A 24662-nucleotide genomic window follows, 5' to 3' on the forward strand; every position below is an offset into this window, starting at 1 on the left:
TTCATGCAGGGGAGAGAGTGCTTCAGAAGACGATTCCACAAATTGATCCAATATAGAAATCCCCCCTTCAAGATATGGAATCTCATTATCAAATTATTGAAAAGACTTTACATGTTTGAATATATCTAAGTGATCAAGTTATCGCTCAACAACATTGTCAGCCTTGGAAGATTCAAGAAAGATCACATCTCTAGATATTATAAGCTTATTTTTGACTTCATCATAGAGATGGTATGCTTTGAAGGTATTTGAGCACCCCAAGAAGATACATTTGTGACTCCTTGCATCGAGTTTGTTTCTCTATTCCTTAGGTATTAAGGCATAACAGGTGGAACCACAAACCCTAAGCTGTCTCACCGAAGGTATGTGGCCATACCATATTTCATAGGGAGTCTTTTTTTTTATAGTATTAGATGAACACCTATTCTTTATATACACAGCACATAGAATTGCATCAGCCCAAAACATCATCTTAGCATTCTTGAAAAAAATCATGGAACGTACAATATTTAAGATTGTCATATTATTCTTTCAACTACTCCGTTTTGTTGGGAATTATAGGGCACGGTTGTTTGATGTTTGATCCCATGTTGGCGAAGATAGTTTTCAAATTCATTTGAAGTGTATTCTTTTCCATTATCAGTGTGAATAGATACAATATGAGATTGTGCATCGTTTTCAATTCATGCATGAAAGTTCTTGAATGTTTCAAAAGATTCAGATTTGTTCTTCAATAAATAAACCCAGCACATTCTGGTGTATTCATCAATAAATGTCATCATATATTTACCACCATTTGTAGAAGGAATGGGCATTGGGCCACCTAAATCAGAATGAATGAGATCAAGTTTCTATGTGTTCTGGAATGAGAAGCATGAAAATATTGTTTTTTGTGCTTTCCTAAGATATAAGCATCACATTGTTTAAGTTTCCTAGGAATTGTAGGCAAACCAGTAACACTATTTTTCTTCAACAAATGGAGGTTTTCATGGTTCAATTTTCTGAATCTGGCATGCCACAAAAGACTTGATGGAAATGTACCTTCATCATAGTGAGACGTGTATGAAAATTTTTGTGCATGAGCAAATGTTCCTTGTAGCTTCAGAAGTCTTTCTTCTTCTATCCTCATCATGGCAAGTGAGTGCTCTGATACTTTTCTAACCTCGATATTTCCATCAAATAAATGAATGGAGTGTCCTTACTGGCGGATGTGGACCAAAGATAGCAAGCTTTTCCTTAGCTCCGGTAGGTATAGAACATCATATAGAAGAAAGTCTAGAAGACCAGAGAGTTTGAGCTTGATGGTGTCAAGCCCTGATGGCTTTAGTTTGGATTTTTGTGCAAATTATATTGTTCCATCAACATTATCAGTGAATTATTCAAATAAATATCTCCTAAAAGTCATGTGGCAAGTTGCTCCTGAATCAAGCAACCAATCATCTTTCCATGAAGCAAGTGAAGCATTGAATAAGTCTTTAGTTACTCCAATGTTGCAATGTGCCACAACATAATGAGTGGATTCAGGTGCTTTACCTTTCCCCTTGCCTATTGTTTTACCTTTACATTTATTTATTTCCTGCTCAATTCGGTCCCAAATAAACTTACAAGTGGAATCATCATGTCCATCTCTATTTCATCTTATGCAATGAAGATCGAATTTTTCTCCTTGGAACTGTCTACCGCCCTTCCCCCCCTGCCTCTAAAATTCCTCCTTCCTCTTCCTCTTTGGTCACCTCTTCCTCTAGAAGAATCTTGTGCATGATTCTTCTTCTTATGTTCAAGGTACACTACTTCTTCAGTAGAGTAAGAAGTTTTCTTCTTCCCAAAAGCCTTCTCTCTTTGAGTAAACTTTTTCTCAATGGAGTCAAAGGTAATCTCCTTAAGGTTGTCACTTGCTTGCAATGACTCAAGATAATGTGAGTAGGTGGGATATAGTGCCTTAACACAATCTATGAGAGGAATATTTATTTCAACACCAGTGGCTTTTGTGTCATGCATAATCAATCTTACTTATGATGCTAAGGAAAGAGGATCATCATTTCTCAACTCAAGACTAAACAACTTAATCATCAATTGAACAACTTCAAGTTCAGAATGTGAGTCATACAATTCCTTCAACTTTTTAAAGGCTTCAAAAGCCTTTGAAAGTGGAGAAATATGGCGAATCACCTCTTTATTTACCATCCCTAAAATCAAGGCATATGCCTTGTTGTTCTTGTTTTCCCAAATGGCAAGCTCCTTGTCTTAAGTGGGCTTTTCAAGTGCATTGTCTCCTACACTTTCACAAATTCTTTTCCACAACTCATTGAAAATGAGAGTGTGTTTTATCTTCTGGGACCATTTAGGATAGTTCTCTTTTACAAAGAGAACTACTCCCACAACGAGGATAATTAAATACATTATAAAATTTAAACTAGGAACAAAATACTTGCAATAAAACTAATATTTCTCTACAACTGATTAATTGGCATACAATTATATATTCAAAAATTGCAAGCTCTCAAATATATCTTCAAATATATCCTCCAACATATACTATCATATATCATAAGGCACCATACCACTCACATCTCCTTCAAACAAAACTCACCTCCTTTAAAAAAGTATACCACTCACACCTTTAAAAAATATGCCATTCACACCTTTAAGAATAGACCATACGCTTTATGATTTTATTTTTTTTAAGGGATGCAGGGCATATATAAAATTTCATTCATGAACCACACAACCTTCAAAACTGGAGTTCAGTGTATTCCACATATAATAAACGACCATATGCACATCTAAAATTCAATGCATTCCAATGCACCAACTAAGAGCTCCATCGAATGATTAAAATTGTTCCAGGGACAAGATTTCGATGAACATAAACAATGAACAATCTTCAACATTGCATTATAAATATATATTTATAATGCAATCAATGAACCAACGCAGAGATGGTCACAGTGACCCTAAGGCATTTTTCATTAGTATTCCACGGGTTTCACAATTCAACTTCCCAACCAGCATGCATTCCATCGTTCATATTGTAAATAGTTTATACACGATTTTTAAAAGGATTTAACACAGATATGTTGGAATATCTAATTCCTACTTGTCTCTAGTTGTGATTCTTTCTATGTAAGGAGTCAGTTCCTATTCTATAGGAGTTGGCTATATCTACTTGTTCCTAGTTTTGTATATGGTTGAGAGATTTGCTCAACCAAAAAATTGTGCGTCCAAAATAGTCTCCCTATCTTGAGACAACACTCTGTATATGTGTAATCTTATTTTAATGAATAGAATTTAGATAATTTGCATATTAATATTTTAAGTTGGTATTAGAGCCCCTGAGGGCCTCACCCCTTGTGGGCTTGGCCCCTCCTGGGCTGAGGGAAATAACGAGTTTGATTATTGTTTGTTTCTCAATTTATGTTTGATTTGTTTATCCATTTTTTATTTTGGCGACGCAGCATAGTCGAGCCTGTGGCGTTCGTAAGTGTTGAGGTGGGTCTGCACGCTGATGGATCTGCTGGTGCATGGATCCTGCATATCGATGGATCTTGCAGCGATGTTGCCCCCCCCCCTTGCAACAAATTAGTGGCTTTCCCATTTCCGAGTGAACATGCGAGAGTAGCTCCAATGGCTCCCTCCTCGACACTGGGGCATCACCTGGCATGGAGGCTCGTTGAGGTTGGGGTCAGTGACGTTTTCTCTGTTCCCGGGGACATGAGATCCGCTAGACAAGGTGTGAGTGATTGTTGTGTTAGATATTGTTGTCAGCGTGAAGGTGAAGATTGCAAACAGCCATGGCGCCAAGGATTTGCGTCGATCTACCAAGGACCCGTCCTTCTGCAAGCAGCAGCGGATGAAGCTCTGGAACTCTGGAGAAGCCGAGGGTGGGGGAGCGGGTGGTTCCCCATCGCATATCAGGTACATGAGCGTCGGCCAGTCGAGCTGGATCCCAGTCTCCAGGAAAGGCAACCGCCTGACATAGCATTCCAGGAGGGTGAGCCCGAGGCTCCACATATCCCCAGCGTACCCATTGTAGCGCCTGTCGTTCTTACCAGGGTCAATTCTTTCAGTGCTCATGTATGCGTAGGTTCCGATATAGGAATTTTAGGTATCCAATGTCCTTGATAAAATCCTACTCACGCCGAAATCCATGATCAAGATCAAGAATGGAGACGCTGCAGCAAATTGAGGATTTGGACTAGAGCGGGATCTTGTTATGCGCCTCCTGTTGTTGATTGTGTGCGGGAGAATTATAAGCAGAAATGACATATGATGAACAGAGATAAAATGAATGGAGAACGGCTTCGACGAGAACCCGCTGGAGTTAATCATTTTGATGACCTTCCTGACGATGTACTGATTTCTGTCCTCGCCAAGTTCAGCACTAGTGCAAAATACACAGCAAAATATGTGAATGCTTTATTAACATGTAAGAGATTCAATACTTTAGGCCTTCATCTACTCGTTTTACCACACGAGAAAGTTTATCAGAGACTACAAAATATGAAGGAAATGTATTATCCAGAGATAGAAGAATTATATCAAAATATTTTAAATAAATGCACGAACTGATGTCACATGCAACAACTGCCAAGTAGTTTAGCTTGTGAGGTGTGGCGAGTTTGGAGCTCCCATGTGTTGGGTCCCTATAATACTAGTGATTACCCCATTACTATTGTAGTCGTACCCCTTATTAATATTGTTGTGCCCCTATTGTCCCCATATTGTTATTACTGTGCCCCATAGAATCCCTCTATTGTTATTTTTGTGGCTTTATATTATTATTGTTAGGTCGATTGGGTTATATTGTGACTCCTTAGACTCCTATATATAGAAAGGAGGTTTTTTCATTTGAATCATCTAAGAATTGTTCATTTATGTAATGTAAAGGAGGTTGACCCCTAGAAGAGGCTGAATTTTAAGGCATTGATCTATATTTTCAATCTTCTTCTTGAGCTGGTTTCATAACATTTGGTATCAAAGCTTTGGATTCTAGGGTTTCGCTCCTCCAAACAGGTCATCGTGGAATTTTCGCTATAACTTTTTTTCTGCGATGTTTCAGAAGTGAAAAAAAAAACCCATTTGATAAGAAATCGCACTGAATCTTGGGTCCAAATTTCAGAGCTTTTTGCACTATATTTCCGGAGATATGATATGAGGGAGTTGGTCTTTTTGTAGACTCTTGAATTACATTCCAAATAGGTGGCCTGGAGAAAATCATCATAACTTTCTCTCTGAGCATCGGATTGAAATTTTGTAAGAAGATACAGAAAGAGATGGACTATAGCTTCTTGTATATATTTTTCAAAGCCAAAGGTCGAAACAGGGACACGTGGCACGTCGTACAAGTTCGCTCTTCTGAATTAGTCTATAATCAGGCCACTGTGGGAGATTTGGCATAACTCTTCATTGGAGAATCTAATTGGGGTCAGACTGGTGGAATTGGAAAGAGGACACAGAGGGTTACCGTAGGTCGCAATTTTAGAACTGGATGATCCGAAATTACGAAGATACATCAGAGGCAATATTGAGCTCCTACAAAGTGAAAAAAGGTGTGTAGATTTTTAAAAATTTTGCTTAAGCTTGGTTTGAAAAGTTATTGTGAAGGAATTCAAAGGGCATAGTAGAGCATTATTATTGGTAACTGATGCCCCGAGGAAAGAAAATGCAAACACCTAGTAAGCAATCTAAAATCTCTAGCATGACTCATGAAGAAGAGGAAGAAATGCTACATGATATATCAAAATTACAAGACCAAGTGCAACAAATTTCACTCTCACGAAAGCTAACAGAAGCTAAGATAAATGGCGTGGAATCTAAGATAAAGGGTGTGGAAGCTAAGATTGACGATTTGAAGATAGATTTGAAGGTAGATTTGACAAAATTTTCTACAAAAAATACTTACTAATGGTGAAATGGGAGTAAAGGAAACTCATGATGCGAACAAAGGAAATGTTAATCATGATTTCATAGACTCTAATGTTGGATCGAAGACGCACCATATTCCAAAAATCGATATGAGGAAGTTTGATGGCAAGGATCCCACAACATGGATATTACAAATGGAGCAATTTTTCGATCTCAATAATGTGCAAAACACACAAAAGGTACCTATTGCAACTTTATATTTGGAACCAAATCAGTTTGTATGGTCTCAATGGCTTTGCTCTCGTAAACAATTTATCACTTGGGCAATTTTTACGGAAGAATTGATAGCACATTATGAGGATACAAAAAGCAACACTTTTTTTAGCCAATTGATAAGTCTCAAACAAAAAGGTTCAATAATGGAGCACATTGAGGAGTTCCAAAAATTGAACATAAGGGTAAAAAATATTCCAGAGGAGAATAGGATTGATGTGTTCATAGGGTCTTTAAAAGATAATATCCAACATGATGTTTTCCTTTGGGAACCTAATTCATTAGAGAAGGCATTAAGGTTAGCAAGAAAAATGGAAAGCAAAATTATGGCAACTAGGAAGCATACCACTCACAACTATAAAGACGGAAGTGTTGTTGTCGCTAGTCTTCCACAACCTATAAGGTTGACACCACAACAATTGAAAGAAAAAAGAGAAAAGGGGCTTTGTTACAGTTGTGATAGCAAATACACTAAAGGTCATAAGTGTGCTGAGAAGAAATTATTCTACATAGATTGTGAAGAGGAAGAAGAAAAGGAGCAAGAAAGGTCAAAAGAAGAGGATATACTCCAGGAACAAAGCCTAGATGAAGAAAAAATGAATCCGACCATATCTTGTAATGCATTGGTGGGAATTACCACTCCTCAAACCATCAAGATAGAAGGACAAATCAAGAAGAAAAAGGTTATAGTGTTGATTGATTCAGGAAGTACCCACAATTTTATTCATTGTAAGGTAGCAAAAGAATTGAATTGCTTCTTATATCCAGCACCAGAGTGTCAAGTGATGGTTGCAAATGGAGGAACAATAAATTGCTCTGGAAAGTGCCATAATATCAAGCTATCCATGGGAGAATATGTATTGACTAGCCCAATGCTTTCCATTCCAATGGGAGGTGTTGATGTTGTATTAGGAGTCCAATGGCTACAATCCTTGGGTACAATAGCTTTTAATTTTCAAGAACTTTTCATGAAATTTTTGTGGAAGGAAAGGAAGTTGAATTAAGGGGTATTGCAGGGAAACCGGGAAGGATAATCAGCTCTAACAATATGACAAAGCTTCTAAAAAAGGAACAAAAAGGTGTAATTGCACAATTATGTTCGCTAGATGTTTCCACATTGGAATCATCTATTTCTCCAGATCTCCAAAAAGTCTTGCACAATCATTCCAAGGTATTTGAGACTCCCAAAGGTCTCCCACCTATTCGTGATCATGATCATGCTATTCATCTGATTCCAGGAAGTGTTCCTCCAAACATCAGGCCATACAGATATCCCTATGCCCAAAAGAGTGAAATTGAACGTATGGTTGCAGAAATGCTAGAGGCTGGTATAATTCAACCAAGTCAAAGTTCTTTCTCTGCTCCAGTAGTATTGGTGCACAAGAAGGATGGATCATGGTGCATGTGTCCAGATTATAGGGAGCTCAACAAGCTCACTATTAAAGATAAGTTTCCCATTCCTGTCATTGATGAATTACTAGATGAATTGCATGGATCAATTTACTTCACCAAGTTGGATCTTCATTCAGGATATCATCAAATCAGAATGAAGACTGAAGACATTCCGAAAACAACATTTAGAACTCATGAGGGTCATTATGAATTTTTGGTCATGCCTTTTGGCCTTACCAATGCACCTTCAACATTTCAAGGTTTGATGAATTCAATTTTCAAACCATTCCTTAGAAAATTTGTGTTAGTATTTTTTGATGATATACTAATCTACAACAAGTCTTGGAAGGATCATGTTGAACATGTTGACAGGGTGCTACAACTATTGGAGGAGAAACAATTATATGCAAAAAGATCCAAATGTTTCTTTGGAGTACAAGAGGTGGAATATCTGGGTCATATTGTATCTCATGAAGGAGTTAAGGTAGACCCTAGCAAAATTAAAGCCATTAAGGAATGGAAAATCCCCACATCCATAAAGCATCTGCGAGGATTTCTTGGGTTGACAGGGTATTATCGCAAGTTTGTTAAGAATTATGGGAGAATAGCAGCACCTCTAACAACATTATTGAAGAAAGATGCATTTTCATGGACTCCAGAAGCAACAAAGGCCTTCGAACATCTTAAAGAGGCAATGTGCCAAGCACCTGTCTTAGCTACACCGGACTTCACAAAAACCTTTATTGTGGAATGTGATGCTTTAGGAAATGGAATTAGTGTTGTTTTAATGCAAGATGAAAGACCCATTGCTTTTGAAAGTTGTCCAATCAAGGGAAAGTTTTTACACAAAGCTATTTATGAGAAGGAAATGTTGGCAATACTCCATGCACTTAAGAAATGGTGACCCTACCTAATGGGAAGACACTTCAAGGTAAAAATGGATCATGATAGCCTTAAATACTTTTTAGAACAAAGATTATCCTCTGAAGAGCAACAAAAGTGGGTCACAAAGATGTTGGGTTATGACTTTGAAATCATCTACAAAAAAGGGAAGCAAAATGTGGTGGCAGATGCACTCTCAAGAAAGGATGAGGATGTGGAAGCATTGTTGTGTGCCATTTCTATTATCCAACCAGATTGGATAAACGAAGCAAGGGAGGAATGGAAGAATGATGAAGAAGTGTGGGCACTTATTCGAAAGTTACAACAAGATTCCAGTACATCAGATACATTTAGCTGGAAAAATGATTCGTTATGGTACAAAGATCGCTTATACCTCTGTAAGAATTCCCAGCTAAAACAAAATATTCTTATGGAATTGCACACTTCTCCCTTAGGAGGGCACTCGGGATTTTTAAAAACTTACCACAGGGTTAAGAAGGAATTTTTTTGGGATGGCCTTAAATCAGATATTCAAAAGTTTGTGGCAAAATGTTTGGTTTTCCAACAAAATAAAGTTGAAACAATTAAGACACCGGGTCTATTACAACCTTTATCCATTCCAAGCCAACATTGGGAGGAGGTTTCAATGGATTTTATCACAGGTTTACCCAAGTCTAAGGGAAAGAGTGTCATCATGGTGGTAGTTGACAGACTTACCAAGTATGCACACTTTTGTGCATTATCACATCCATTTAAAGCCAGTACAATTTCTACTGCATTTATGGAAACAATTCAAAAGCTACATGGAAACCCAAAGATTATTGTAAGTGACAGAGATCCCATTTTCACTAGAAATTTTTGGACAAAATTATTTTCTTGTCTTGGTACTCAGTTAGCTCATAGCTCATCTTATCATCCTCAATCTGATGGGCAAACTGAGATAGTAAACAAATGTTTGGAAAGATATTTTTGTTGCTTTGTATCTGATAAACAGACACAATGGGTCAAATGGTTGCCTCTAGTTGAATGGTGGTATAACACTTCCTTCCATATAGCAACAAAAATGACCCCATTTATGGCACTTTATGGGTATCAGCCACCATCCATCACATCATATTTAAGAGAAAATTCTAAGGTTCAAGCAGTGGAACTTCACATCGAACATCAACAAAAAGTCCTCCAACTCTTAATGGATAACCTCGTGTTGGCACAGAATATAATGAAACAACAGGCAGATCAACATCGCAGCGAAAGAAGTTTTGATGTAGGTGATTGGGTATTCCTACGGCTACAACCATATAAGAAAATGTCCCTCAAGCAAGCTAAGAAGGATAATAAATTATCACCAAAGTATTATGGTCCGTACAAGGTGTTGCAAAAGATTGGTACTATGGCATACAAATTGGAGCTTCCTGCAGCTTCTCGATTGCACCCAGTTTTCCATGTTTCATGTTTAAAGAAGGTTATAGGCAATAAGCTCCCAGTTCAAACAATATTGCCAGAACTTGATGAGGAAGGAAAAATTATATTGGAACCAGAAGCAATCCCAGAAACAAGAACTCGACAGCTATGAAATTGATCAATTTCAGAGTATCTTATCAAGTGGAAGAACTTATTGGCTGAAAATTCCACATGAGAGGATGAGAATTTTATACAGAAGCATCCAGAACTACTCAAGCATTGAGGACAACACTTTTTTGAAGGAGAGGGGCATGTTGGGTCCATATAATACTAGTGATTACCCCATTACTATTGTAGTTGTACCCCTTATTAATATTGTTGTGCCCCTATTGTCCCCATATTGTTATTACTCTGCCCCATAGAATCCCTTTATTGTTATTTTTGTGGCTTTATATTATTATTGTTAGGTCAGCTGGGTTATATTGTGACTCCTTACACTCCTATATATAGAAAGGAGGTTTTGTCATTTGAATCATCCAAGAATTGTTCATTTATGTAATTTAAAGGAGGTTGCCCCCTCGAAGAGGCTGAATTTTAAGGCGTTGATCTATCTTTTCTATCTTCTTCTTGAGCTGGTTTCATAACACCATGACTCTTCAAGATTTCCCTGATGGTAATCATAGAAATATTTGGTCATTATAAAATGAAATGTGGTTCTCAATTGTAAGAATAGCATGTTGTTTAGATATAATATAATTGTCTTAGAATTGATTAATATATTGAGTCTAACCAACTCAATATGATGTGTAGTGATTTGGATAGAACTGGCTACTGTAACCAATCACTTGTGTGAATATGGAAATCCAAGATAACTATTAGACAGATGCTGAAGATAATGTTGAAGATGATATGAACAAATTCAAAAGAGGAGGCAAAGGAGCTACATCAAAAGATTAATGGAGGATGGAAAAATAAGTTAAATTTTGTGTGAGTTTGTAGAATAGACTCACTAGCATGTTATTTTATGAGTCACATTTTAGTAAGCAAGTCTATGGTGTTTTATAGTGGTCTGTAAACTGTGTACCTGGTAACTCCAGAGTTGGAGTGTGAAATGTAAGCCTTGTAATGCATGTGTATCCCCATACAGTTCATGGTAATCTAAAAACCACTTTGTATTTGCAGTGTCAGTTTGTGGTAAGCCAAAAACCACATGTCAGAGTGAAGTGGGACAAAGATTCCTATAAACATGGTTTAGGCTTTGCCGACAAAACCCTTGGCCCATGGTGGTTGGAGTGCCCTACTGGTATCTCATTTTAACATGAAGAGCCTTCGTGGCTGAATTGAGTGCCTTGGTGGCATTGTTGAGCCTTCGTGGCTGTGTTGAGTCTTGGTGGCTGAGTTGAGTCGTGCTGGCTGAGAGCCCTTAGAGGCATGGTTGAGGATGATCCGATAAAACCCAGTGCATGGTTACGGGTAATTCGACAAAACCCCGGTTAACAATAATGGAGGGGGATTTACAGGTACAGGTGTGCAGTTATAATGCTTGGAAGAACCATGTATGCGAAGGACATCCTACAAGACTGGTGGTTGCAGCGGTTAGTACCCATGCATTCCGGTGGATGGTTGCTCCTTTATATGGAAATCAACATATTTTTTTTGGTATATTTGACCACAAATAGACTTTGCAAAATGATATCAAGACAAGTACTCATTAAGGGGGAGTGTTGGAATATCTAATTCCTACTTGTCTCTAGTTGTGATTCTTTCTATGTAAGAAGTCAGTTCCTATTCTATAGGAGTTGGCTATATCTACTTGTTCCTAGTTTGGTGTGTGGTTGAGAGATTTGCTCAACCAACAGATTGGGTGTCCAAAATAGTCCCCCTATCTTGAGACAACACTTTGTATATATGTAATCTTATTTTAATGAATAGAATACAGATAATGTGCATGTTGATATTTTAATAGCAACTTCACTATTGGCCTTTTCAACACAGGTATCGATCTTTTCAATATAGGATTCAACACAGCCATCATCTTGATTATCAGCCTTTTCAACACAGGTATAGAGCAGGTAATGCATGTATCGCCCTTTTCAAAAAGTCAACACATTTCTTTTTGAACCATAAGAACTTCAACACATTTCAAATGCACTCATATGTCACGCAATAACATGGAGGATCCATGCTCACCGCACTAGGTCGAAAATTCACCTCACCACACCAGGTCGACAGTTCGCCTCTCTCACACAGCTTTCAAACAGAGTGAAAACCCGAGGGTGCATTTGTTTCAAAGGAAGACAAAGGAACAAAGGAAAATGGAAAGAAATGTAGGAGTGGGCAGAGAATGCTAAAAAGGGGTTGGCTCTAATACTTAATACCATGTCAGGCCGTTGTAATTTCATAAATTGAATTGTATTTTGTATTAAGATGGAACATAAATATATACATGGGGAAGGTTATTATTGGGTTTCATCTTCCAATGTCTCTTTGACTTCCAATTCTCTTTATTTTTTTTATTTACATCGATTTACCTATTCCCAAAAGTTAGGTGTCAACATTGTGAAATATTAATTAATCCGTAATTAAATTAAGATTATTGGTGCCCTGTTTTAAAATAGACATCTCTATTAGGGTAAAAATAAAAATGATGCGATATTTTCATAAAAAACTATAAGATTTTTTTCATAAGATTGTGAATTTTTGTTATTTAAAATTTATTTTGAATATATAAACAAGTTTAATATGCAACATTATTGCTTAGTACCTGCCTCTTATACAAAAAGTAGTCAATAAGTTTGTTACAACAATTAAGAGTTTATCGAAATGTGTTTGTGCATATTTTATTCTATCTTTAGCTTATGGGACCAATTAACAAGGAGAAATTACAATCTCTAGTATCTTTATAGTAAATAATGTATATATACCATATAAATAAAATAAATGTTTTTTTAGAAAGATAATTATTGTAACAAACTATTTATTTAACTTTAAATTTAGACTCATCCTATTTCACTGGAAAATAAATAATATATGGTAGAAATTTTATGTTCAAAAGGTCAAATTAATATGAAGTATTTGGTGTTGTCTTAATTGTGTAGCAAAGAATTCATATGTAGTAAAATATATAATATAAAAATTTACAATGTCTAGTATATTACCATAAAAAATTTAGTTACAAAATGGTTTAAGTGTGACTATAAAAGATTTTTAAAATTTATTTTTTTATTTTATATTTGTAAGTTATAATTAAAATCTTGAAAATAAAAGAGAATATTATTTATTATACTGTTGACTTAACTTTTATTTTTTATATTGCATAATGATTTGACATTGAGTTGTGAAAATATATAATATAAGGGTTATTGAAGAAAATGATTGAACCAAGTCCACTCAATAATAAAAATCAGAAAGGGAAAAATATGAAGAAAATCACAAATATCAATGTAATCTGAAGCCGTGTTATTTGGAGGAAGAAAAAATAAACAATATTAATTTATTTTTTATTGTTTTAAACAATTTTTAATTATGAAATTTTCATTTTAAACCAAATACAATTATCTATCTACCAATCAAAAATTAGAAATTCAAAAAATAATTTTAAATTTCTAAAAAATAAATTTAATATTTAATTTTACCATAATTTTATAATCTAAAATTTGCAAATTAATTAAAATTAAAAGCATTTTGAATCAAAATTATTAATGAAATATATATAGAATTGTATTAAAAATGTGGAAGACACAAACAATTAGCCATAAACTAAAAAATGCATTTTGAATTCTTAATTTTATCCATCATATTTTATACACAACCAAGAATATTTTTGATATATTACATCTCACTATCCATTCCATATTTAGTATTTAAAGAATCAAAAACCCTAGCAATTCCCTTTAGAAAGATAAATTTATGAATAATTAAATTTGGAAGTTTTATTTCAAAATCGATATTTTTATTGATGTAAAAATCATAATGGTAAAAAAAAATGTTGACATATTTCTTTTAAGAATTATTGGTAAAAGAAATTCATAAAATTATAAAAAAATTATTTTTATGTAAAATGTATTTTGAAATCCATAAATATAATTCCTTATTTCTTTTAAAAATTATTGGTAAAAAGAATTATAAAATTATAATTTTTTGTTATTATTATTTGAAGTGTATTTTTAAATCCATAAATTTAATGCCGCTAAGTTGTTGGTTAACTTTTATAATTACTTTATTTTACTTCAATAAAACTAAAATAAATATTTACTTAATAATTATGAATGTCTTATAAATATATAAGATTACTACAGATGGAGTTGGTGGATAGTTGCCCATTCTCTACGAGTTAGCTGCCCTCTCTCTCTGTCTAGAGGTGAAGAAAACCTTCCAAAGGGGACCAAAAGGTTATGGGGAACCTGAGGCTCAGGAAGGTGATAAATTTTTTATTGGCAAGATTTTGACACAATGTTGTGAAAAGGAGTAAACCAAATATGAGTTCTTGAGCTAGTTGGTCAATGGAACTCATTAGTTGCCTATGAATGAAGCTAGTTGGGATTAGGTGGTTAAGAGGTAAATTGTTTTAATTTTCAGAGTATGAAATTGGCTCGAGGGGAGCACCAAAATTAAATCTGGTTCTGGCAGGTTGGGAGGTGCATCCGACTTTCCATAGTCTTGTGGTAGACAACTAATCTTGAGTTGTAGTTTTACTATTTTTTATAATAGCTTTAAAAAATAAGTTATTTCAGAAGAGAGATATGTATGAAACCCTAAACATATATGGGTGGAATATTTTCTAGTCTACTGGTAGAACAGAGAATTTTCTTTTAGTTAGTGTTATATGTGTAATTGCAAGACCATTTTTGTGGAAATCACTATGTGACTAGCTATCGAAATTACTATGTGACCTTTTATTTTCTATCACTACATGACTAGTTATCGAAATCACTGTGTGACCAGTCAAAAACAAGGAAGTTTATATGAAAGGCTTCAATAATTTTTACTCATACTTGTTTGGCATAAATAGCCACTGTATACACTGCAGATCCTACAGTTTAGGCCTAGAATAAGGAAAACTAATACAATCACAGGAGTTTGTACAGCCAATTTTTTAGGAGTGATTCTCATTTATCTGTACAGCGAGTGGCAGAGACAAATCAGGAATCAGCTAGTGGTAGAGACAAATCAGGAACTTGAATTACAGAGAACCAACTTGGAGATAATTGCTCCCAATTGTCAACACTCCCCCTCAAGTTGGTAAGTAGATGTCATTCGTGCCAAGTTTGTTGAGATAGCCATTAAATGCTTGGTTTGACACTGCTTTGGTCAGCACATCAGCACGCTGGTCTTAAGATTGAACATGAGGAACTTCAATCAACAACTTTTCTTCTAGTTTCTCCTTGATAAAATGCTTATCAACCTCAACATGGTTAGTTTGATCATGTTGAACTGGATTATGAGCAATATCACATGCTGCCTTGTTATCACAATATAACTTCATAGGACCGACTTTCTTCATATGTAAATCCTACAACAGATTTCTGATCCACAACATTTCACATATTTCCTTAGCCATTCATCTGTATTCGGCCTTAGCACTGGATCTAGCAACTACCTCATGTTTTTTACTTCACCAAGTAACCAGATTTCCTCCTACAAAAGTGAAGTAGCCTAATGTAAAATGTCTATCCTCAATTGACCTAGCCCAATCAACATCTGTATAACCTTTAACATCCAAGCTATCACCTTTTGTGAATAAAATTCCCTTTCCTGGAGATGACTTCAAATAGCATAAGATCCGAATAACAACATTCATATGTTCTTCACTTGGGGAGTGCATGAATTGACTGACAACACTTAGTGCATAGCCTAAATACAGCTGAGTATGTGCAAGATATATTAATCTTCCAACCAATCTCTGATAGCGCTCCTTGTTAGCAGGAACTTGTTTTGGGTGCACACCTAGCTTCAAATTTTCTTCCATAGGGGTACTAACTGGACTACATTCTATCATGCCAGTTTCCTTCAATAAGTCTAAGACATATTTCCGTTGTGACAGAAAAATACCTTTCTTTGATCTTGACACTTCAATTCCAAGGAAATACTTCAATTTCCCAAGATCCTTCATTTCAAACTCATGGGGAAGTTGCTTTTGCAGTGCTTTCCTTTCTTCAAGATCATCTCCAGTTACTATCATATCATCAACGTACACGATGAGGGTTGTGATTCGTTCTCCATTATGTTTCAAGAAGAGAGTGTGATTTGAGTTACTTTGCTTGTAACCAATAGACCTCATAAAGCTAGTGAACCTTCCAAACCACACTCTAGGAGACTACTTCAAGCCATATAAAGATTTTTTCAATCTACAGACCTATTTTTTGCCTTTAGTCTACAGCTTACAGCCAAGGGGCAACTCCATATATACTTCTTCTTGGAGATCTCCATGCAGAAATGCATTCTTTACATCAAATTGATGTAAAGGCCAGTCAAAATTCACCGCAAGGGATAGTAAAATATGGACTGTATTAATTTTGGCCACTAGTGCGAATGTCTCCATATAATCAATTCCATATGTTTGAGTATATCCCTTGGTGACAAGTCTTTCTTTGAACCGTTCTATGTTTCCATCAGCTTTGTATTTATTGGAGAATACCCACCTACATCCAACAGGTATCTTCCATTCAGGCAAGTCAAAAACTTCCCACGTTAAATTCTTTTGAAGAGACTTCATTTCTTCATTCATCACCTCCCTCCATCTAGGATCTTTCAAAGCTCCCTGCACACTGTTAGGAATAGCTACAACAGATAATTGATTCACAAATGTCTTACTCTCATTTGACATTCTATGGTAGGATACATAATTGCCTATGGGATACTTAGATTTGGAGTTGAGAACGGGTTCATAGTTAACTTTGGGTTTCCCTCTTATGACTCGATCTGGTAACTTTTTTAATTGAGGTTCAGATTCAAAGTTTACCTGAGACTCGAGCATGGAATCGGCTGGAGAAGACAATTGGTTTGGTGGTACATCGTGAGAGGAGGAAGACACAGACGACACTTCCACTTCCATTTGATCTGGAACCTCATTCTCCATAACTTTCTGCCCATCTGGACAATCACATCATCGTCAAGTTGTACTCATCCTGGATTTCCCTTTGGAGGTGGAATCCTCACATCCTTCGCCTTAGACTGAAAAGTCTGTCTCTGGGGGTAAGGTTTCTGGGTCTTGGGTAAGACATCCTGTAAGTCCTGGGTCTTGCTGATAGCGTACTAGAGTGTGGCTGGTCTAGTGGATCGGACTAAACCCCGAAGTGGCTCTGCTAACCCCTAAACATACATATAGACCCTCCGTGCCATGGATAGGTCTGGCACCATCATAGAGACCCTCAAGAAATCTGCAATGTAGGTCTCTGGGCTCCCTGTCTGTTTGAGCCTCGTCAACTCAACAAAATGCTGCTCTGGATCCCTCCGATCAAATCGCTCCATCAATCTCCTGGTAAACTTGGCATATGTCGTCACTGTGGAGTGCCCTAGTGTAACCATCCCATGAAACCACCAATCCTAGGCCTCACCATCCAAATGCAATGTTGCCACCTTGATGGCCTCTGTCTCTGACATCTGGTTAAGCTAGAAATAAATGTCCAACTTCTCCACCCAAGACTTTGCCGAACTGTTTGATGAACCATCAAACGTAGGCAAGTGAAATCTACTCGCTGCACAGTGGGTGTCACCATCATGGTAATGCCGGTACCCTCTGTGATGTTCGCGGGGTCTACTATCCCGCTGGAGCTGAACAAAATCTCTGAATGAAAGGGTTTCCTTGAACTCCTGCCCATAGGCCTGGTACTCTACAAAATAATCGACCATATGTCCGGGCTCTGCCTCCTGCTGGGCTACGGCCCCCATGTCGGCTCCTAAGAAAGTGGGCATGGTAGAGCGTTTAGGGGGCATGTGAGGCCACCTGCTGCGCAGTATCATGCTGTTATGGCAAATGGTGGGATGCGCCCGATCCCTCACCAACCTAAAAAACCCGTGGGCTCTCACGCTGTCTAGCCTCTACTGCCGTGAATCTCTACCCCATCACCTCAATCTGCCTCGACAGATCCTGCATAGATTTGAGGAGCATATCCACAATCCTCCTGCTCTACGTCCACCACAGGCTCCCTCTGTCCTGCGTCCACCACAGGCTCCTCCTGTTCTGCGTCCACCACCGGAACACAGTGTCCCTCTCCGTAAGTGTTCTCCAACCTATGCCCAGTGTCCCTGTATCTCCGACCTCTGTAACAGATGTAAGGTTTTTCTCCCAGTGTCATAGATTTCTAGCTCCATAGGTTGAGCTAGATCTATGCTTTGATACCACTGTAATATTCCTAACCCGAAATATTCCTCAAACCCCAGTAAAATCTCAACCAGAAAAACGCACAAGTGGTATAGTAGCACAGAGATATAATAACAATAGTGCAGCAACAATAATATATATACGAAATATAAATAGATACACAAGAAATGCAGTGAGAAATGCTAAGCCATTTTACTATACTGTGTAAAGGAATGAGTACAGATGTGATAAAAAAGATGGCACCTCAACTTGCTCAAGGCAAGTGGAGAAATATACTCAAAATAGCAAAGAAATGGCTCCTCTCTGAACTGCGTCCAAGCTGCTGGAGATCTGCAGTGTTGTTGCTGCTGCTAGAAATCAAATGCGGATTTGGGGTTGATCCCCTCAGAAAAGGCTGAAACTCTAGAATCGGACTCTACTCAAGAAACCCAGAAAAACCAGAAAGCTTTCCTGGAATGGCCGACCCCCGAAAATCACCTCCTTGGGGTTCTGCGCAGTCCCTCAATGCTCTGCGCTGCCACTAAATGAAACCCTCCAAAAATATGCCTGAAACCTCGGCCAAAACTCTCCAATATGCAAGGGCTGATCCCCTGCTCTATCTCTCACCACCAAACCTCCTACAAACGCTCAACCCAGGCTCCTACCAGAAAGAATTGTGTCCTCCTCTCAGTGCTGCGCAGTCCTCCAAAATGCTGATGAAACTACTGCTGGAATGCCAATGGAAATACCTTGCCCGAGAAAGCACTCGAAGTCCCCCGGGCCTAAGGGTGAGATCTCCGAACAGAGACACTCAATGCACTAAACAGTGCTGTAGACTAGCTAAACAGCCAGCGTGCTCTAAGTCGAAATGACTATCACAAATGCTCATAACTGGAATGATCAAAATGAGGGGGCTCCTGTCTCTTTTATATCCTTTGCCTCTCTCAATCCCAAGGCTCACCTGCTCCTGCGTGATTCCCCTCTTGCAACGTGTCCCTTTCCTCCTGCGCAGTTCCTCCATGTGTCTGTGTGGGCCCCATTTCTGCGTCCCGCTTTGGCCCCCTTGGCTCCTCTTTAAGTCACAACGTTGTGCTACTAGGAAATGACTTTTTATTCTAAAAGGGAGTTATGTCCCCCTTCCTCACTTTTTTATTTACAAATAGATATAGAAGGCAAAAATCGAACAAAATTGAATATTCCAATTAGCCATGGCTAATTAGGAATATTACATTGAACTTCTTGATGCTCCCATCTACAGCATGCTTTATCTTGTAGAGCCATCTGGAAGTAACAATTGATTTACCTTCAGGCCTCGGCACTACCTCCCAAACATCGTTCTTCATAATAGAAGAATACTCCTCCATCATGGCCTCTCTCCAAACCTACTGGTTGGCTGCCTCCTCATAACTAGAAGGCTCAGAGTCAACAATGCTTGTTACCAATGCCATGTAAATACAGAACCGCTCAGGTGGTTTACTCTCTCTAACCTGTCTCTTTGGCCCAGAAACTGATGTGGCCTCGCGCAAGGTATCTTGAAGCCACTTGGGCTTCCTCTTCCTTGAGCATACTTCTCCCACCGGAGTGAAAGAATCCTCATCATCATCAGAAGCCTAAACTCCTGAAGGCCTGCCAACTGACCTCATGCCTAAATCTGTGCCTGTAGATGCTGAAGTACTGTGTGAACTATCCATTAGTGGACTACCCTGTGAACTGCTCTACGAACTGCCCTGCATGCTACCCGAAGAACCACCGACCTGACTCTAAGAGCCACTGCTCATTGACGGACCTAACATTGTAATCGATTTACCCCCGGATCCCTGACCACTAGATCCCTGTAACTGACTCAGCTTCTCCTGAGGGTCTGGTGACTCTAGATACTCTAACTCCTGTGACCTCCTGAAAGCTCTCTCCTCCTCGAACTTCAAATCCTGCTTGACAACCACTTTCCTTTGCACAGAATATAAATCCGATAAGCTTTCGAGGTCTCGCTATAACCCTCAAAGATGCCCTTGTCTACAGTGGGCTCTAGCTTGGTCCTATTCACCTTGGGGACATAAGAATATGTAAGGCACCCAAAGATACGAAAGTGCCCAACATCAGGCTTCTTCCTAGAAAAAGCCTCCTCTGGAGTCGCATTCCCCAAGGCACAATGTGGACTCCTGTTTTGCATGTACACATCAGTGTTGTAGGCCTCTGCCCATAAAAATAAAGTTAACCCCTGATCATGAAGCATGGCTTTGGGAGCCCCTACAATGGATTTGTTCTTCCTCTTCGCAACTCCATTCTGCTGGGGGTAGTAAGGAACTGTGAACTCCCTCCTAATGCCTGCCTCAGCACAAAAATCAACAAACTCACCAAGGGTAAACTCCCCTCCATTGTCCGACTTGAGGACCTTGATCTTCCTACCTGTATGGGTCTCCACAAGAGCTTTGAACTCTTGAAACCGCTTGAAGACCTCACTCTTGGTCTTCAAGAAATAAATCCAGGTCTTCCTGGAGTGGTCATCAATGAATAAAACATAGTACTCATAGCCACTCAAGGATACATGAGACATCCGACCACTCACATCGGTATGAATCAATTCAAGGTTCCCAGTCGCTGTTGGGAAAAGGGGATCTAGCGAACTTCCCCATAGCACATCCTCTGCATACATCAAGGTGATCAGAACTGAAATCTGGCACACTAGTGGTGATTTCCCACAATGTACTCAAGGCCCCATGATACATGTGCCCCATCCTGTGGTGCCAAATCTCACACAACTCTGAACTACTAGATCTGTTGTCGGTCCTGTCTCAGGTGCTGATACTTAATGCCATCAGGGGCTGGAATGAGAACTTGTACACCTTGGCATGGTGCACACCAATCACTCTAGCTGAAGAAGCTGGAGTTCCCCTAGGATATATAAGCACCTTCCCTCTCTTGAACAACACATCATATCCTCTGTCCTCAAGTGCTGAGACAGATATCAGGTTCTTCCTCATTCCAGGCATATATAGAACATCTGACACTTTCAAGGGAGGTTTGGGTCCCCTATCAAATGTCAATATCCCCACACTGACTGCTCTAACAATGATGTCATCACCAAGTACTACCTCCATTTCAGTATCATCTTTTGAAAGCTCTGAGAAGTACTCTCTAACTCCTATCATGTGGCGGGAAACGCCACTGTCAACATACCAAATATTAGAAGATGCTCTACTAGTAACGAGAATGCACACTCCCTCTGAACCTGTATGGTAGGTGATCCTGCACTAGTGGCTTCACAAGCTGTGAACTCAAACTCCCAATCAAAGCTCTCTGAGAAGCTCTCTATCTCAGTAGACGCTGCCATGGGTTTGTCTGTCCCTTTCTTGTTCTTCTTCTCCGAACACACAATCGCATAGTGTTTCAACTTTTGACAATTCCAACATTTGACTTTGGAACAGTCCTTCTCCTTGTTATGTTGCTTGCCTTTACCTTTGCCTTTGCCTCCACTGTTGGAAAATTGCTTTTTTTCTCTGTCATTCTTGCCTCTTGCTAACAATGACACATTGTCATCCTCCTCCCCCTATTTGGCTGCCCCAAGATTGTTCTTATTGATCTCATTCTGAATGCAATCATCCCACAACCTCTCCCAATTGGGAAGGTTTTCCCATGCAACAATGCCATCCACAAAATTCTACCACGTTTTGGGAAAACCATTCAAAGAAAACCTTACCAACTCAGTGGGTGCAATGATCTCACCTACAGCTGCCAACTCATCTCTCACTGAAGTGATCTTTGTGAGGTACTTTGTAGCACTGTCAGTCTTAGCCATTTTAATGGCCTTTAGTTTCTCCTTTAGGACCATTTTTCTATTTTCATTTGAGCTCTGGTAAAGACTGGTCAAGGTTGTCCACATCTCATGTGCATAAGTCTTTCCTCTCACATGAGGAATGACATGATCTTTGATTCCTTCCAGAATCAATCTTTTTGCCTTATCATTCTTTTTGTTAAACTCTACCAACTGTACAGAGTCAACAGGTACTACTACTGGGTTCTGTTTGGTATTTACTATAATGTCCCATACTTCTGCTTCCTCAAAGATGCTATAGACTCTCTTCTTCCATGCACTATAGTTGTTCTGCCCATCCAACCTGTCTTCCACTCTCAAACCCAAAGACATGTTTCACTGTCCTACCAAACTGAAATTTTCAAATTTGTGGTAAAGGTTTTTGTTTTCTATGTAAAAATCAGCTCGCTGTAATTTTCACTTTGTTGTCCCAAACTACACTTTTCAACCAACCAAGCTATAATACCATGAAGAAATTTCAACCCCCACTCCGGTTATCAGTTTTCTTTATCACTCCATGCATTTAGTTTTAAATCCAAGCATGATAAAAATTATAAAATCTGGAAATGACAATATTTTCTGAAAACACAAATTTAGAGATTTCCCAACTGCTGAAATTGCAAAAATAAACATAGCAAAATTATGACAACCACACACAGAAAATAACATAGTGATTTTTTGTCAATGTGACCCTGGATAAATCCCCTACAACTCTTGGGGAAACCTAGTTTGAGAGCTCTTATTTATTTCTGAAAATGATTTTACAGAGAAACTGAAATACACAGTAAAAATTCCAACAACCATAAATCACAACTTATCTCGATTTTTGTGCTTCAACTCCACCTCGAAAATGGTGCCAATCAGCAAACAACAAAAATAGAAATTTTCCAACAATAAAACAACATTAAATGTTGCACGGGCCTCCTCGAAAACCATGCCCATAATCTATTGTACGGACCATATAGATTTCAGTCGTACGACTGCCTCGAAAATTGTGCCCAAATCTGCCTCAAGAAGTGTGCCCTTGTTGTTGTCCCTCTTCCTCGATTTTTGTGCCTCTCCTACTGTACAATTTTGCCTTGGGATGCATGCCAATAAATATTGTTGCCTAGATTTGCTGAAATATCTTCTTGCTACTCTCCTTCACTTCTTCACTGCTCAAAATTTTTCTCCTTGCTCTCTCTTCTCTTTCTCTCAAATGCTCATGAAAGAATGAACAGATCTTTTTTCTCTTCTCCTCTTTTTACTCTCTAAATGACCTTACCCTAAGATCTAATGGCTGAGATTCATTTAGATCTAGGGATGAGAATAAATGTGCATTTAATTCTCACTTTCTATTTTTTAACTCACCCACTTAAATAAAGACCCACTTAGCCTTTTATTTCCATACTCACTTTTTCACTTTCCAATTCTTCATTGATTCTAATAAAGTCACCTTTAAATTAGAATGTAACTTTACCACTTATAAAGTCACCTTTAAATTAGAATGTAACTTTACCACCTATAAAGTCACTTTTAAATTAAATTGACTTTACCACTTATAAAGTCACTTTAGGAGAAAAGTACAGATAAATTTGGACACTTTTCCCTAGGCCAAAGATCAAAGCCTTAGGGAACCACTTGTTCTCTGGTACCCAAATTGTAACAATAAAAAGAGATGACTTCACTCCCCTTAAGGGAAAATATGAAGCTCACATATATCAAAGTTTGTGGTCTACGGTTTGGAGGAGGACAGAAGGTCTATAAAAGGATGGTCAAGGGCATGCGTAGCAGTGTTGATCTGTCTTGTAAAAGACCTAGGATTACCCCAAGTCTAAGATGACTAAAAAAAACATTTTTATTGTGAATTCTTATAATGTTGTCCTTGAAGATCTCTTGGGTTATATGGTTGGTCTTCTTACAAGGTTAGAGGAAGCTAAGGGTTTTGGGTCTTGGAAGTCTCCTTTCAATTTATTCTATAAGAAGATAAAGTTCTTTTGGGTTTTTACCTTAGAGGGGTTTTGCCTTGGCTTGGAGCCTATATCTTGCGTTCATGTGATCTTTATTGTTTTGGCATGTACTTGATGATGAGAACATAAGCTTAATAATCAAAGAAGAACTAAATATCACAAGTAAATGCCATTTATGGAAAATGTTAAGTTAAAGATGTTGCCTTCATTAAGTTTTCAACATGGTATCAGAACTTAGCTCAAGACATTGGCAGCTAAACAGATCATTGTGGTTTGAAGAATTGCAATCTCCTTGAAGGCCGAAGTAATTGATGGAAGAACCAAGCTTGAAAAGACCATCTTTTTGATAAATCAAACCTTTGTTATGGAATGTGGTCATGTCTGTGGTTGGTTCGGCCACCTATCCTGATAGCTTGTAAACTCCTTTTTGTTGAGAATAGTGGATCTGGAATGGGCCATTTTTATCATGCTTCTCTATGATAGGTTGTGGTTACATAGCTTTCCTTTCACATGCTCTTTGTAATAATAGCTAAACAGGGTTGATCACCTGTTTGACATATGTGTGAAAGGTGATGGGTGCACCACTTTAACCTCTTGAAATGAACATCAGGATACCCGTGCTTTGTCTAAGTTGTTGTATGCTAGGGATAGTGCACCATTGTCAAACGGTAAAGATACCCTCAACTGCCCTTGTTGATTCCTCAATCAGGGTAGGGTTCCTCGCCTCAATGAGACTGTGATGAGGTTAAAACATTTATGATCAGACCCCTTGATCCTTGCAAAAAAC

Source organism: Pinus tabuliformis, chromosome 5_1, assembly GCF_031772625.1.
Source record: "Pinus tabuliformis cultivar Carrire ecotype Pingquan chromosome 5_1, CPIR1, whole genome shotgun sequence".
NCBI classification, from domain to species: domain Eukaryota; kingdom Viridiplantae; phylum Streptophyta; class Pinopsida; order Pinales; family Pinaceae; genus Pinus; species Pinus tabuliformis.